This window comes from Argentina silus (genome assembly GCF_951799395.1).
Source record: "Argentina silus genome assembly, chromosome: 19".
NCBI classification, from domain to species: Eukaryota; Metazoa; Chordata; class Actinopteri; order Argentiniformes; family Argentinidae; genus Argentina; species Argentina silus.
In genome coordinates this window covers 12436783-12454560 of record NC_139673.1, presented here as the reverse complement: position 1 = coordinate 12454560, position 17778 = coordinate 12436783, and the positions used below count along the sequence as shown (strand labels likewise).

Below are 17778 nucleotides of genomic sequence, written 5' to 3'. Positions count from 1 at the left end.
TGCATGCACGTACGCTCACACTCTCTCTCACACACACAGACACACACAAACACACACACACACGCACGCTACTTTGGAGACCAGAGTAATTCAGCCGCTTCACCCCCACAAATAATCTTATCTAGCAGCAGTCTGACACCTGCGGTGAAAGAACACTTCCCCCGAGTCCAGCCTCACAATCAGACCGCTGAGGGAGTTCAGCCAAGCAGGAAAACAAAACTCATATTCTCTCTCACCCACTCACACACACCCACACACACACCCACACACACACCCACACACACACACACACACACACACACACACACACACACACACACACACACACACACACACATTACACCAGTATCCCTCTCATCATAGTGTTTGATGTCCAGGTATAAGAGAGATAGATCTTCTTTCATTCAGGTGTCTGCAGCCGTGCACAAGCCACCACAGAGAGTTGAAACATGGTCTCATGAGCTCGAAGGTGGTGTGCCATCTACTGGTCGCCTGGGGAAATGCAGTTCTGCAGTGTGCTGAGAGACCAGGGAGTAGCCTAGGCTCTTGTTTGCTCTCCTGCCGCTAACTGTGCTTTTATGACGCAATTTATTTGTCTTTTTATGTGTTTCTTTTCTACCGTGAACACTTTGTTCTCAATCGAACCCATCGACCCGACGACCAATGTATGAAGAAATATGTACTGTATGCACTGTGAGAGAGTTATTTTTCATTCAGTCAGGAGGAGGAGAATTCTCTCTACAGCCACTTCAGAGTATACAAGTTCCACCGTGCCTCCTCGTCCGCAGGCGTGACAGCCTTTCAACATTTCATAAAGAGTCAAATCAAGTTTAAACATGAGTGTGCATGATGGACATCTCCTCCCGTTGACAGAACATTAAGATGTCCCTGGGCTCGTGCAGATGTGTCTCACACACCAACCCTCTCAGAGAGGCAACCCTGTGTTCAGATGACAGACACACACACGGGCAACGACTTCTGAAAACAGCTAAAAAGAGCGGAGGATGGGAACTTAAAAGGCTCAGTCTCATCTCCCTAAGCAGCACTAAAATGAAAAACGGCAAATAAAACATGACCTCCCCAAGAACTGGCTCTGGCTGTGTGTGTGTGTGTGTGTGTGTGTGTGTGTGTGTGTGTGTGTGTGTGTGTGTGTGTGTGTGTGTCTGTGTGTGTGTGTGTGTGTGTGTGTCTGTGTGTGTGTGTGTGTGTGTGTGTGTGTGTGTGTGTGTGTGTGTGTGTGTGTGTGTGTGTGTGTGTGTGGTCTCCCTGTCCCTGCCTGATGCTACTGCTGCTCAGTCTCCCGCTACTTTTCATCATTTAATCATAACTAGACAGACGGCTCCCAGGAACATCTGTGTAATGCCACATCCGCCCTGGTGACAGGCCAGTCTCCACAGCAAAGCACTGTCCCCCCTTTGTCCCCTCTGACCAAGACAAGGAGCTTTGGTTTGATCTGACGAAGATCCACAAAGCATTGTCACTAAAGAAGGTGCTGATGAGGAGAATTAGTGAGCGGGCTTTTTGTCCTTTGTGGAGAGCGAAATCACTGGAGTGGACATTATTTCAATTATTATATTTGAATAGGGATGGGTTGAATTAAAATGCATCATCATCCTTTAGCTTGTGCTTATTGTCAGTATCAATCCCTAGGCTGGGCCTTTGTCTGAGCCGGGGAGCCTCGGTTCAAAAGGAGCAGGGGAATCACACAGAAGAACAATACGACACGTCCAGGCTGTTTCATTCAAACAGTGTTCAGCAGAAGTTCCTCGGCCACCGGGACTCTCTGAGGCCCTCCCCTCTCTGAGGCCCTCCCCTCTCTGAGGCCCTCCCCTCTCTTTTTACCATCTCTTCCCCCCATTCTTCTGCCACTCATTAACGCCATCTCCTTCTACCTTGATAGTACCTCTGTATCTTTCTCCACCTATTCTAACCTACACTCAATCTCTCGTTCTCTCTCCCTCTCTCTCTCTCTCTCTCTCTTGCTCTAGCTATTTCCCCTACTTCTCATCCCATTTCACTTTCCTTTCCGCTCTCTTTTTATCTCCTCCACTCCCTCTCTGTCTCTCCCTCCCTCCCTCACTCATTATACCCCCGTCCCTGTCTCTTCCTGGCCTGCTGCCGACTAGCCTGAGTTGGTTGTTCCCAGTGTGAACTGAGACACGGGGCTGGGAGTACGGTAGCTCTCGCCAACCTCCCGACTGCGCCTTAAGCAGGGCTGGGGAACCTCACTGAACTGACATAGAGCATTAGCCACATGGTAACTGCTTCTGACTACCTCATTGGTTCCCCTCACCACCCGACTTCCACAGCTATAAAGGGGAGACGGTGCAATTCTTCACCGTGTGTGTCCTCTGCATCACGATGAGAGATTTGACACATAGACAGTTAGCCGTAGCCATAGCCGTAGTCACGGTGCAGCGCGGAGCGGAGAAGTGAGTAAGGAAGCCTGACATGTTTCTGAATGACTGTCGATGTGGTCTTTGTGCGCTGCTCACTCGTGGGTTGTGTACTGTGAAGTCAGTCACTGCTCAGTGGGTTTAGAGTGACTTGGTGCTTTATTAACTTGCCAAAGCTTCAGTTACCTGACTTGGTTTGGGAGAGGATGGTGCATCAGCCCACCAGATTAGATGTTCAGATTAGACTTCATGAAATCCTATTGGAGATTCCATTACACCGGATACATACACAAGCACATATTTGTTCAATCAAAGCTCTGTTTATCCTGGGGTAGTAATGGCTATTTACTCAGTCGTGATTATCCAGCTTTTACAGATCTGATGGAAATCAATACAGCAGGAAGCAAGTTTGACATTAACTACTGATGGAGTCCATGCAGTGTCTTTTTATGCCACTAACCATTGGGCATGTAGTTAATTACTGTATTATGTACAGTATAATATGCCTTTATTGTGTCTTTTATGCCTTTATTAAATCAGGTACGTCATTGAGAAAACATTCTCTTTTACAATAATACCCTGCTAGCATACTTAGCATACACAGATCTACAGAGAATGACCCAATGTATCGGTCATGTACTCTAAGTGGTATGTAAACAATAATGTATGAACCACAACACATCTCTCTGATTAGTGGTTAGCTGGCGTTATGAGGCCGATGCAACACAAGCTGGCCTTTTGCCATGGACGTATAGCAGAAGCTGGTTGCCCAGACTAGACTACTCTGGCAGAGCTAGCCAGCCCCTGTAAAGCTTCCAAGTCAACACTGTGAAGACAAGAATAACATTTATCTAAAGCTCTTTACATTCCACTGCCAAATGGTGTGATACAGTAGGTCATTGGGACCACCCAGTAGTCTAACCTTGGTGGAAGCATCCATTGGGCCTAAACTACATTATCAAAACCAAACAGATGACATGCTTAACCAGGCCTGAGGTGTTAGCGATTCATAAACGGCTTGATACGTGTAGGTTTACAGACAGCCCTCTTTGAGGTTCAATGCTGTTCAATACACAGCGTTCTCCCCAAAGAACGTAAGAGGGCACTCCGTCATCTTGTCGACTTGGCTGGGCCACGATGTAAACATTTCAAAGCCAAAGACCTCTGTTCGTGAACTCTGAGCATTATCATGTTCCTCATTTAATTCAACACATTTCAGACTTAGGATATCAGGACGCACGGGCCACACTCCGACTTTGTAACAGCAGTCAAACAAAAGTCATCACGCATGTTCTCTACCGAAGCTTTCATATGGGCAGAAAAACACGCCCGGAGAGCGGGGGGGAACGCGTTAGCGCTATTTTGACATGAATAAGCGCGAGTCGGTTTTGATAATGCATACAGTGCCACCGTGTTACAAAATCCTGGGTAGAACGCTGATACATTAGCTCTGATGTTACATAACCACAGCTCCAGTGAAGGTTCTGATTCACTTAAGGTTTCCCCGAGAGCAGACTCTCTGCTCTGACAAAAGGCGTTCAGATTAGAGGTGTCAGGCCTGTCTGAGTGACAAGTCATCATTTTAAACTGATCCTGACTTCAGAGGTGTTGCTTCTCCCTACAACCACTGGGGCAGATACATGTAAAACACAAAGTGAGAAACAGTGGCACCATAGACCACTACATTGACTAACCTGGCTATATAAAGAGTGAATAAATACATCTTCCACATCAACAATGTAGGTGTAGTTCTCTACTGAGTTCACATTTCATTTCCACCAGGGCCAGCTTTTAGAAAGATGATAACCCCTGTGCTTACTGCCTCTATATCTCTCATCTTTCTCTCTCTCTCTCTCTCTCCATTTCTCCCTCTCTCCCGCCTTTCTTACGTCCCTCCCTCCCTCCCTCCTTCCCATTGTGGAGCAGCTGAAGTTTTTAGGCGATTTAATTTGGGTGAGTTGAAGTGCTCCCAGAAGGAGCATGGTGCAACTCTCCTCCTGGTCCTCGTGACCTTATTAAGCACTACAGCTCTCTGTTTCAAGGCCTGATGATCAACCCTGTTGAGGAATAACTAAACAGACATCTGACCTCATATGCTCTACATTCCACCAGAGTTAAATACTACATCTCTGGGACTGTGTGTTAAACGGGGGGTGAGGGGGGGGGGGTGAGAGGGTGCACTCTGCACGCAGATGCATGCAGATGTCAAGAAATTAAAATGTAAGAAAGTAAAAAAATGAAAGTAAAAAAATATTTTTGGACAAAATAAAAAATAACTAATGGTTGAGCAACCTCAAACGATAAGTGTTAGACCTACATTAGTAGTAAAAGGAAAGACAGAATCTTAGCGACAATCTCAATTGCTTCCACGCCCACGCCCTTCAAATCCTCTTCAGAGTGAGAGGGTCTTCACCATTTACTGTAGTTACATTTACCTACTGGCAGTGACACACAGCTGATGATGCCATTAGTATGCACTGTAGAGCCTGCCTCAGATGGAGGACATGCATACACATACACATACACATACACACACACACACACACACACACACACACACACACACACACACACACACACACATACACATACACATACACACACACACACACACATACACATACACATACACAAACACATACACACACACACTCACACTCACACACACACACACACACACACACAAACACACACGCGAGCACACACACACACGCACAAGTGCACACACACACACACACACACACACACACACACACACACACACACCATGCCTTCACAGACGGAGGGGAGTGTAGTGTAAGGCCCTCCTAGCACTTCTATAATCTCCAGCTCGCTGCTGCTTTCGTTTGTCAAGCCACTTCCTCCCTGTCGCTCTGCTCTGCACTCCTCTCACGCATGTTTCCTCTCTAATCCTGTTTGTATAGACAGTCGCACAGGGTTCTTGTCCCCAAATCAAGATAGATGCTTCACTTCCATGTGTAGGGTCTGCTGTTTACATCCTTAATGTAGTGTATGTGCAGTGCAGTCTGAACGTAGCACATTACATTCACGCTCGTTCCCCTGAAATGGAAATTGACCATCAAATCTCCATGGAAGGTTCATGAACTCAGGCTGACTCTATATGCCGTCTTGGTCCATGTAATGAAAAGGCCATATTACTGTAGAACACTGTGTATCCGCGAGGGAGGCTCTCTCCACCGTGTCTGAGACGCAGGCTGACCTCTGTACATTCATGTTCTAACCATATGTTTGCTGTCTCCTGTGTATTTTGATCCACAGAAAATAAGTAGTGTATTGTATACTGTAGGGCTCAGTAATGCACACACGCACGCACACACATACACACGCACACGCACACGCACACGCACACACACACGCACACACAAACACACACAGGGCTATATAAGATATCAGATATATCACCGCCTTCATTTCACCTATCAGGGAATAAGCAACAACAAGCTAACTTCCTCCATGAAAAGAACAGTCCTGGAGAGAGAAAAATACAATTAAGCCTCTGCCTTTATAATTAATTTTATGGTCAATGATCTTAGTGACAATTATTTCAGTTGAAGCTAATCATCTGGAAAATAAGAATCGCTCAGACCTTTTTCCATTTGTTGGGTTGCCAAGCAGCCTGTAAATTCTCTCCCACAGCTCGCAGTGTGAGGAATAGGTGCCAAAATAATTGTGTATTGGTAGTATTGTCTTTGTGTCTAATGTGTGTGCACTTGTGTGTGTGTGTGCTTGAACGTGTGCATTTGAAAGTTTGGGTGTGTACCTTTGTGTGATGTGAAAATGACAAACTGTGTGTGCGTGTGTGCGTGTGTTTGCGTGTGTGTGTGTGTGTGTGTGTGTGTGTGTGTGTGTGTGTGTGTGTGTGTGTGTGTGTCCATATCTGCAATCAAGGCAAACCTGTCTGCCTGCAATGTGGACCAAGGCTTTGTAATTACAGTAATTTCCCAGCAGTGAAGAGGAAGGCAAAAAAGAGGCATGATGCAAGTTCACCGTCATTCTGTACTGTGCTCTGAGTAGAACAAACACCTTGTTCTTGGGTTTATTTTGAACATAATTAAAAGGAGGGAGAGAGAGAGAGAGAGAGATGAGGAGAGAAATAGGGAGAGAGGGATAACGAGCCAGAGAGAGAAAAAAGGTTACAGTACAGTGTAGTTACTGTAGTTACAGTACAGTGCTGTAATAACTATACAATAACACTGTTAGCAAATCAATGTGATTGCTTGTCGTCTTGTATCCATCCACTTTCTGATAATTACTAATTGTGTGGATTTCTATAGCGCCTTTCGACCTTGCACAGGTACTCAAAGTGCTTTACATTGTAGCGTGAGAGACACACTGTAGAAAAGCCCCTTGCACCTGCCATAACACTGCTCAATCAACACCGTGAACACCAGTCCTATACACCATGAACACCAATCCTATACACTATGCTCCAGGCCCTCCACAGACAGTGAAACAGGGGCTAACTGCTTAAAGGTGCTTGAATTGCCAGTTTGGAAGGAAAACAACACTATATTTATCCCATAGATCTATCTTAACTCTTAGATTAGATTCAACCCTTGAACATTTCGGTGACTTCTTCTGCACTAGTAAACATGCAAACAGGAAGTGATGTCATGGGAAATGAGGTAATCTACTGTATAGTTTTGCTATTTAAGAAAGTCTTGCTATTTAACAATGTCTGTGTAATAATAATAGCACATTTTGCATCTGGGTCTTATTCCTAGAGTGGAATAAGACACACACACACACACACACACACACACACACACACACACACACACACACACACACACACACACCCCATATCCCCCTTGAAAAGAACACTAACATGGCAGAGATTCCGAGCAGAGACTGTCAACTTGATACATATTTGTGTTGTGGTAATTTGTATGCGCTCACCTGAGACTCTCCCTCTTACAGCTGCCAAAAAGCGTCCAACTGGGACACGGCACCGCCATCAGACAAAATGAGACCATATATTTGCCTTTCCTATTCCCTTCCTAGCCAATTTATGATGATGGTTGCGCTGTGGTACAGGAGGGGACAAAGATATTGGAAGTTTCTGAACAAAATGCAGAAGAATAAAAATGGAGAACATTGAGTCAGAAATTGCTCTTGTCTGACAGTGCATTTGTCTGACCTCCAAGGTTGTATTTCATTCATCCACCATACATGACATGAAGCACTGAAGAAGGACATCCAGAGATAGAACCCACAATGTTCTATACTCTGTACTACCCTCATGGAAACCATTATGAATCACATTTCAACCACAAGGAGCTGAAGCGGTTGAGTCATTGTGTGACACCATGAGCTTTAAAGCATGTTCCTCAGTTAGGGGAGGAAACAGCAGTCGCCCTACAGCAGCAGTCCAGTGGCTTATCACATTAACGGTTATCGACCGTTCCTCCAAGCATCAATACCATCAGGCCCCAGTTTTACATATGGTAAGCTGCTCTACTGCATCAGAGTAAGCCAGTGGAAACGAGGAGGCTGATTGGCTGGGGGGCAAGGTCAGAGGTTAGGAAGGGAAGGGAAGTACACAGCGTATGTGCCAAGGCTACAGGCGTTCAATATCCACACTAGCATACTGTACCACACAGGATGAAGCAATGTGTTGGCCCTGCTTTCAATGTTGCATGCTAATGTGGATGAAGAAAACACAGATTGGCTCCGTGTCACCGGGGGCTGGTGGGGTAGACATCGGAGGACGAGTTCATTGGAATGCATGGCATGATATCACATGGTTGATACCAATTCCTCATTCCATTCCATGGCCGTTTGTATCCCTACCTCTGCCAGCCTCATGCCCACACTAACAAACCACATAGAATGAAGCAGTGAGTGAAGGCCATGCATTCTAAGTGGTGTGCCAGTGTGGACGTTGACACGGAGCTAGAGTGTCCTCTCATTATCATCTTCAAGAGCTTCGGAACGAGAAACGTGGTGGGGAGATGAAAGAGCATAATGCAAGCCTGGCGCTGCATGTCACTGTCAATCACACAGGCGTGCTGGATGAGGGAAGACCTAGGCCTGTGATTTATAGAAAGTTTTATTGACGATAATGATGATTCAGAGCTTTTAGTGCATCTCTGCCTCAAGGGCGGAGTGGTGTGTGTATCTGTCCTGAGCACGTGTAAGAACGCTCTTCAAATATTAAATCAATGCCTTTAACTGGGAAAATGTTTTATTAGAGGTATATTTAAAAAAAGGGAACACTGGTTAACTGTCTCCCGTATTGCAAAGATGTCTTCACTACAGTACAGACACAAGAAGAAGAAGAGGAAGAAGAAAAAGTAGAAGAAGAGGAAGAAGAAGAAGAAAAAGAAGAAGAAGTAGAGGAAGACGAAGAAGAAGAAGAAGAAGAAGAAGAAGCAGAAGAAGAAGAAGAAGAAGAAGAGGAAGAAGAAGAAGAAGAGGAAGAGGAAGAAGAAGAAGAAGAAGAAGAAGAAGAAGAAGAAGAAGAAGAAGAAAGAGAGGAAAGAGAGGTCGGAACTGAATGGGAGTAACAGACAGCTTTAATAAACCGAAAGCTCACGTAATTTTACAGTTTAATGCTGCAATGTATTGGTATATAAAATTGTGCCCCAGGTCTTTGCAATAGAGCCAAAACAACTTAATGGATTAATTGGGAACCAACAGAGATAATTAGGCCTTTGGGGTTGTATGATTCCACCCCTCGTCACAGTTGCCTCAGAACTGTGATGGTGGAGTAGTCATGCTGTGTAATTGAGATAATTAGCAAGAATGTTGTGTCACTGTCCAAGAATTAGCAGGAGGGGAAAGGCCAAACAGGGCTCGTTAAAAATTTGGTTTCAATCACAAGACGGCTTGGTTGGGGTTCATCTGCAGACAGAGTCGACAGGCCTGTTGTCTTCAGTTTACCTTGTTCACCTGGTCCTCCTGAGGATCCTTTGATCTCAAGCTGAACATGCAACATTTTCACCCCCGTTGCAAAGATCGTTGGGGTTCATTTAACCTACACACATGCTGTACACGCTGGCATATTTTTTTCCACACACCCTGTTATCTCAAACCGCTGCCCTGAGTAGTCCCTGATCTCCAACTCAACATTTTCACCTCCGCCGTTGCACAAAACATGTTTGGATATTTTGATGCAATGCTACACATTTCATGACCCTCTAATCTGATCATACAATTAAAGCACTACTTCCCCCAATGGGGATTCTTTCATCACTATCCAACCATCCATTTTCACCAATTAGCTTTACTAGCACCCCTGCTAGCTTCCACATTAGCATAACGTGCCACTACACTACAAGTGTGTGTGAGTGTGTGTGTTTTGTGTGTGTGTGTGTGTGTGTGTGTGTGTTTTTGTGTATGTGTGTGTGTGCGTGTGTCTGTGTGTGTGTGTGTGTGTGTGGATGTGTGTGTGATAACCAGTTTTAGCTCTAGTGGCTGGCTAGCTATAGGCTATTTACTGTGTGACTCTTGGATGTCATGACGGCCCGACGAGGGGTCTGGCAGCCTCTGACTAGCAGGACAAATTGATTGGTGTGCTGTGCTCTCTCCCTCCAAAAGGACCTGAACTCAATTTGCTTGTGATGGCTTCAATTTTCTGGCTGGGCCGAAATCTGGCCTTTTCTTTCTCTCTCTCCCCCCCCGCCCCTCTCTCTATCTCACACATACACTCTCTCTCTCTCTCTCTCTCTCTCTCTCTTTCCTTTCTTTCTTTCCTTTTCTTTCAGATTTTTTTTTCTTTTCTTCCAAAGGGCTGTCATTTCATTTCATTACTCAGTAAGGGAGTTCAGCCATCCAAGGCCCACTCATCTTCCTCCTCCTCCTGATCCCCCTCCATCTTTTCCTTGTCTGGGCTGCTGTGTATGCAGCCACAGAGAGCAGAGGAAACAGGTCGCGTTTCATGAGACAATGTCATCAGCTCCTGTTCACTCAGTGACACGCAGAGCTGAGGTACCAGAGCTCAGGGGAGGCCATCACTGGATGTGCTTATACAAGGGGGGGTCACAGTGTCCACCTCTGACACTTAGGGAGTATGATGGGCTTGTTGAACTCAGGGGGTAGTGAGCGGGTAAGGGAGGCGGTGGTGGCTCCCTTGTACTGTATTAACAGTCGATGTAACAGTTTCACCCCCGTCGAAAAACTGTTTCAAACAACATTAACACAACATTTCCGTCAAGTGTTCAAACAGATTCGACCAATAAAGATGATGTAAAAAAACCTTGCTCGTTAAATGTTTAAAATGTTATTTTGGAAGGAAGCGTTGAGCAGATTTCTTTTATCCGTTTATCTTTATACTATCGGCTATCGGACAGTGACCGCTGATGTCATTACCAAAAACACCACTGGATATATATTCATAAGGCCTGTTTGTTAGGATGATGTATAGCAGGGTGGATTTTTCTGGATTCTTTAAATTAGGCCGTGTTGGTTTTTGAGATTAACTGTGATAGCTGCAAAAAAAAGAAAATCAGCGTTATTCAATAGTGCTCATTGGTTGCGTAAGCCCTGCAGTCTACACTCTATAACTCGTGTCATGGTGTGTGTGTGTGTGTGTGTGTCTGTGTGTGTGTGTGTGTGTGTGTGTGTGTGTGTGTGTGTGTGTGTGTGTGTGTGTGTGTGTATCCCAGCTACAAGGCTGGCTGCTATGCACAAACACCAACATCATTCTCATTTCAACCACTGGCTCGACCTTTTCCTGCTTGGTCCTCTCTCACTCTTCCCTTGCAAGAACATCTATTCATCCAAAGTACAGTCAAATGTTCATTCTCTACCTAGTGATGCTCAGTACTAGATAAAGGATCTCCAATACAATACGTGAGATTGAGGAGGAGAGGTAATCAAAGCAAATAAAAAATTGGGACGTCCTCTGGCAGTATTATTTCTCCTTCAAAGCATCTTACAAGTACTCTGACCCAATTTGCTTCCATCCACCTCCGTGCGTGTGCCTAACAGACTCCCTTCCTTTAGCAGCTTGATTTCCAATGCATATGATATGCTCACGCACGGTCAATCGCTGATTAGAAAGAAAAACAGCAATACAGCGTTCAAGACCAACAGAGTTCAAACACCAGGGTTCTTTTGAAGTGATTACCTTACACGTTCTGGGCCTTGGCTTGCCTGCTTTGTAGATAAATAAATGCAGCCACTCAGCATTTGTCAGCTTATGTCAAGATGAAAGATTTTACAGGCCATTATCAGGTACACACAGATCCTCGCCAAGGAATTAGCTGCACAACCTCCAAAATGTGCTACAACTGCAAAGATCTGTCCAGATTTAGAGCCTTCTGGATGGGGCATATGTGAGCACCCCAAGAGTGCTCTAAGACTATCCAGATGACAGGAGATAAGTGGGGTGAGGGACTGTAATACGCCTATATACATGTATACCTAGCCATTATAGACGCACAGCAGAAGTGACAGGCTTGTTCTCCACTGCTCAGAAACCCATCAGATTACTTCTTTACACTTCATACAACATCCTAGATTCCGAGTGCGGCTAACTCGCATCATGACTCCCCCCCGCCCCGCCTCCCCCCCGCCCCGCCTCCCCCCTTCCTTAGTTCAGATAAATGTGCACAGCCGAGAGGAAGCTCGCAATTAGCGGTGTCTAGATAACCTCAGCACTCTCTCTCTCTCTCTCTCTCTCTCTCTCTCTCTCTCTCTCTCTCTCTCTCTCTCTCTCACTTCCTCTCTTTCTCAGAGGACGTCTCTTCTGGGTATATTTACCAGCAGTTTTCTCTGCTTATACCTCCGGGCACAACAAGCTGATCTGCCTCATATTTTACAATGATTCATCTCACCTTGTATGTGTGCCTCTGCCACCATGAGGCATAAATGCAATCCACCCAAATTAAGGCCGTTCATCCAGACAAACAAGCAGAGGGAATTTTAAACCTGTTCCTTTTTCTCATTTTGTTTTGTGATCAGCTACGATTATTCACATTCCTGGCCTCACATTTACGAAGACTAATTTCTTCTTTTTGACTGTATTTTTTTCTGTTGCTATTGTTGTTGTTGTTGTTGTTGTTTGTATTCTCTTTATCATGACTGTTATTATTTCCATGGCAACAGCAGGCTTTTATTGTGTATATAAATGGATTAACTGTGCATATTCTCGGGCGAGGCGGCACAATGTCTTCTCACATAGGACGCGCGGAGCTCCAAATTGAGGCCATTAGTGCGGTTGCTGAACCTAAAAGTAGTGGGATTTCTCACGACATGACAGCAGCCATTTGTCATCGCGCGTTTTGTAATTAATGCAGTTTATCCACATTAGCTGTTTGATCGATCAAAATCATGTCTGACACCAACAGATTTCTAAACTGCATATTACAAACTACCATTTAGACTAATAATACATATTTCAGATATGAGATTTTTAAAGTGTCACGTCGCGCCGTGAACCTCCATTGGGGTGAAAAACGTTAATGAGGATTATTGCATTCTCAATAGCAAGATGATGGTAATGTATTCAAGTCACATCTTGAAACATTACACACTATATTACATTACACACTAACTATAATTAACAGCTCTTCTGATTATACATATGTGTGAAACACGTGTTCTTGATCATACTACTACTACATAACACACTACTACTTCAATCAACTCAACTGACTCCGTGACTTTTATTCCAGTGATATGTTGAACCAATGATCTATGTATTCATGGAGATGTTATAGTCTTGGAAGACAGGCATGCTTTGCTGTGTTATTTCTCTAGAAGGTTTCTGTGTTTCGAGAGAGAGCCAGAGGACCGCTAACACCTGAGTGTGTGTGTGTGTGTGTGTGTGTGTGTGTGTGTGTGTGTGTGTGTGTGTGTGTGTGTGTGTGTGTGTGTGTGTGTGGGTGTGTGTGTGGAGGATGGGAGGAAGCAGTGTGTGGGATAAAAAGGAACGAGCTGCTGAACACTGTAGGCTTCCCCACTTAGCTCCTGGGAAATTTACCTGACATGGATTGAGGTATTGAAATGAAGTATTGAACATTCTATCTCTGTCTCTCTCTGTCTGTATCTATGTCTGTCTTTCTCTCTCCCCGCCCCCTCTCTCTCTTTACCTATCTCTCTCTCTCTCTCTCTCTTACTCGTCCTGCTCTGAACAGTGGAACCATGATTTCGTTTATCCCATCAAACTCATCAAATTGTGGAAAAGATACAGAATAACATAATTATTCCAGCTGTCAGAGTTCCCATGGACCAGAGGGAACTAGGACTGATTTCCCTGTCCGCTGTTTAATTCTCCATTATACACTTTGTCTTCTTCTGCTTTTTTTGAAGCACCAAGCCTAAATGCCAATGCTAACAACCAATCTCAAATGGTGCTGTGGTGAAGGTATTATTAGAGAGAGTGCATATGGAAACGTGTGTAACAAAATTGCAGAGTAGAATATATGATGCATACTTAGAACGTTAGGGTTAGGGCTAAGCCTAACCCAGAGAGATGATGTCACTAAGCTAAGCAAATAGGGCAGAGGAAGGAGCTTGTGTATGGGGGGTAGAATGGAAACGTGCTCAACTGATAAGTAATCATGTCACAAGTCCCAATGCACCCAGTCAATCACTGTTAATTGCTTCATAAATGTCAACATGGGCTGTGAGTGTGGGTAGAAAGGGAGAGCAAAGAAGATAAGTATTTCCCAAATTAATTCAGAGTTGTATTTCTCTAGAGACAATCAGTCTATGATGGTGTGGGACCATGTCTGACTCTCCTGGACCGTCCCAGCCCCCAGCCCCCATCTCCAGTCCCCTGTCTCCATCCCCCTGTCTCCATCCCCCTGTCTCCATCCCCCTGTCTCCATCCCCCTGTCTCCAGTCCTTAGTCTCCCCTCTATTTGGAGGGTACCGATGTGTATAATCCCCTGTCCCACCCTGACAGCCTGAAATGAGAGATTGGGAAGTCTGGCTGGTTCGGAGGGAAAGAGCACCCACACTAAGGGCTCCATTTTCCCTTCCACAAACTTCTGCAAAAACCCCACAAACTGTCCAAAAACTGTGCCAGGATGACTCTGGTATTTCCGAGTCCTTTCGGTGCATTTGCTAGATGTACACAGTAATATAGGCGGAGCCGTAAATGTCCTTCCATCTGCACTGATGTCATAACGAGGTGCCCTGTCCACATGTTTGTCAGACATGTTGGTGTTTGTTTGTTTTCCGCATTGATTATTTACATGTACGTACGCCGAATATGTTTTGCTCCAGAGTTTTTGACACCTAGTTTGTCAAGAGTATCTAAATGTACACATTTCACCATGTGACACGTGCGTCCCCCGGGTGAAGCATTGTGCAGCAGGTAAACCTTGATTCATGTTGTGAAATAATGAAAATAATCATTGATTTTCCTTCAGAGGAGTGATGGTGATACAGCCACTAAAATTGCATTCCTAAAGGAAGATAGATAGCAGAGCAGGAGCTGCCGTGCCAAGCAGATAAATCAATTAAAATGACCTGATCTGACAAGCAGGCACATCATCAGACAGCCCAAATACTGCTGGCCTCCCCGAGTCCTCCCTGAGCCCCGCCCGGCCTGCCCGTCTCAATGTCACTACAGAACTTCCCTTCATGGAAAAGCTTTATTTAAAAGCTGGTCGGTGGACGTTGACAGCAGTCCAGGGGAATACGGGGGAACAAAAGTCAAGCCTCATCTCATAAGAGTAAGAAGACAGTTAGAGGATAAATCCTGTTTGCCTTTGACCAGATGAGCATTTTTAATCAATGTTTTAATCAGATGAAGGTCGCGTGCATGACCTAGATGCCATTTTAATAACATACAGTAAAAAAATAATTACAGAGGCAAAACAGCATCAAACATTTTATTTCCTCTACCCCAGTTGAACATTGCCTCAAATGATTCTTCTCTTTCCATTATATTGTTCACTATGACAAGTGGAAACAGTGGGCTTAAAGAGCTGCTTTCTAGTGCTGTTTTATTGCAAAGTTCAACAAAACCCTGACAAAGATTAGTGAAGGCGACTTAGCAAAAGCCTGTCTAATGAAAATCTAACGAGCACTGTTCAGTTGTTAGTTGAATCACTGAGCTTTCTTCTTCGTTTGAGACCCTCAAAGGCCCAGTGGTCAAATCTGCAACCCCATTAGTCCTCTCTCACACTCTCTCTCTCTCTCTCTCTCTCTCTCTCTCTCTCTCTCTCTCTCTCTCTCTCTCTCTCTCACACACTCTCTCACACTCTCTCTCTCTCTCTCTCTCACACACTCTCTCACACTCTCTCTCTCTCTCTCTCTCTCTCTCTCTCTCTCACACACTCTCTCACACTCTCTCTCTCTCTCTCTCTCTCTCTCTCTCTCTCTCTCTCTCTCTCTCTTTCTCTTTCCCTCTTTCTCTCCACATCTACTTTTGTGCTCTCTCTGTACAGCTCTCCTTTGCTAACCATCTTTCTTTACTGTACAAGTGCTAACTGCTGCAGGCATCGGTGGGCGGGCTATTCTCTCTTCTCAGTATTTAATAAATAGAGCTTACAGAATATCACCAGAATCCAATTATCCATTCATTCATAGGCGTGTTTTATACAAGGTCAATTTTCCGCTGTTTTACAATACACTGACGAGAGATCAATAAAAGACAAATCACTAGGAATGTATTCTCTTGTGTCGTGTGTGACAGCATGTACAGTGCTGCTTGAAAGTTTGTGAATCCTACAGGGATGGTCAGTGTTTTTGTATAAAATATAAAAATGAACTCATAAAATCTTTATCTAAACCCCAATTCGTAATAAAGGTCACAAATAAAAAAATATTATATATTTTCATTGTTTATTTCATTGTTTATTTAACGAAAGTGGTTTATTTAACAAAAACTCAGATTTCATGTGTGCAAAAATATGTGAACCTCTTCAGTCAATAGCTTGTGGCACCTCCATTAGCAGCGATAACTTAATTAAGTAAGTACATTTCTCATATAGCCACTAATCAGTCTTTGACATCTGTTTTGAGGGATTTTTGCCCACTCCTCCTTACAGAACCCAGCCAATTGAGTGAGGCTTCAGGTCCTGCCACAGCATCTCGATTGGATTTAGGTCAGAACTTGGCCAATCCAAAACACAAATCTTTCTCCTGAGCCATTCTTTGGTAGATTTGCTTGAATGCTTTGGGTCATTGTCTCGTTATAAGACCTATATTCAGCCCAGCTTTAGCTCCTTGACTGATGGCTTGACGTTCTCCTGGTATACCTCAGAATTCAAGGTTCCCTTAATGATGTGGAGTCGTCCAGGTCCAGAAGAGGAAAAGCAGCCCCAGATCTTGACATTCCTACCACCATGCTTGACTGCTGGGATAAGGTTCTTTTGGTGGTAGGCAGTGTTGGGTTTTCGCCAAACATAATGGTTTTGATTGTGACCAAAAAGGTCAATTTTGGACTCATCTGTCCAGAGAAAGCTCCAGGCTTGTCCAGGTGGTCTCTGGCAAAGTTAAGACAGGCAGTTTGTTTCTTTTTTGTTTCTTTTTTGTTTCTTTTTTGACAGCAGAGGCTTCTTCCTAGCAACCCTCCCATGAATGCCATTTCGATTCAGTGTTCTTCTTATTGTTGAAGCATGCACAGTTACCTGAGGTGCAGCAAGGGAGGTCTGCAAATCTCTCGATGTTATGTTTGGGTTGGCTTTTAACTGATTTATTATTTTTCTTGTGGCTCTTGGGGATATTTTGGAAGGGCGTCCACTTCTAGGCCAAGTTGCTGTCATGTTAAATGCTCTCAATTTGTAAATGATTTGCCTCACAGTGGACTTATAGCCTTCCCCAATAGCGTTCCCTACAGTTCATCTATTCTGATGTGCTCTCACTACCCTCTTCCTGATTGTCCTCTGAGATCTCCTTTCCTCTCGGCATGGTGTGTTTTGCATTCACCTGTATGGGTAACACAAAACTGACCAGGTTTCTTATCTCTATTTATCCCGCCCAAACTCTTTCCTAAAGATCTCTCCTTTGATTGGTTCATTTGGTACCCAATTGTTTACCCTCCTGATTCTACCTAAATACTTGATTTAACAAATACAACTTGGGGTTCACTTATTTTTGCACCTGCACTAATTTCTTTATAATTTAGTTTTTGTACTACACACATGATTTCCTCTAAACCAACATATGGAATTGGTAAATATAAATATGTTATGTCAGATAAAAAAGCATGGTTCTGATTAAATAAAGATTTCATTGTAAAAGCTAAAAGAAATTATAATTGCACAAGGGGTTCACATACTTTCAAGCAGCACTGTATGTAAAAGACAAGAGGTTCCCCCATAGACCCCTAGGGACAGTCATCTATCTTGATTCTACATGATTAATAGGGATCAAGCTGATTTTAAGTGGTAGTGGTGGTGGTGCTGTGTGTGTGTGTGTGTGTGTGTGTGTGTGTGTGTGTGTGTGTGTGTGTGTG

General features: G+C 44.3%; 1 protein-coding gene across 1 annotated transcript in view; it reads right to left on the bottom strand.

Annotated features, from left to right (window-relative positions):
* Positions 1-17778, bottom strand: part of pcdh9 (protocadherin 9) — a gene marked incomplete at both ends in the record, with an annotated part of 161518 nt that overhangs the window by 55340 nt on the left and 88400 nt on the right. The window lies entirely within an intron of this gene.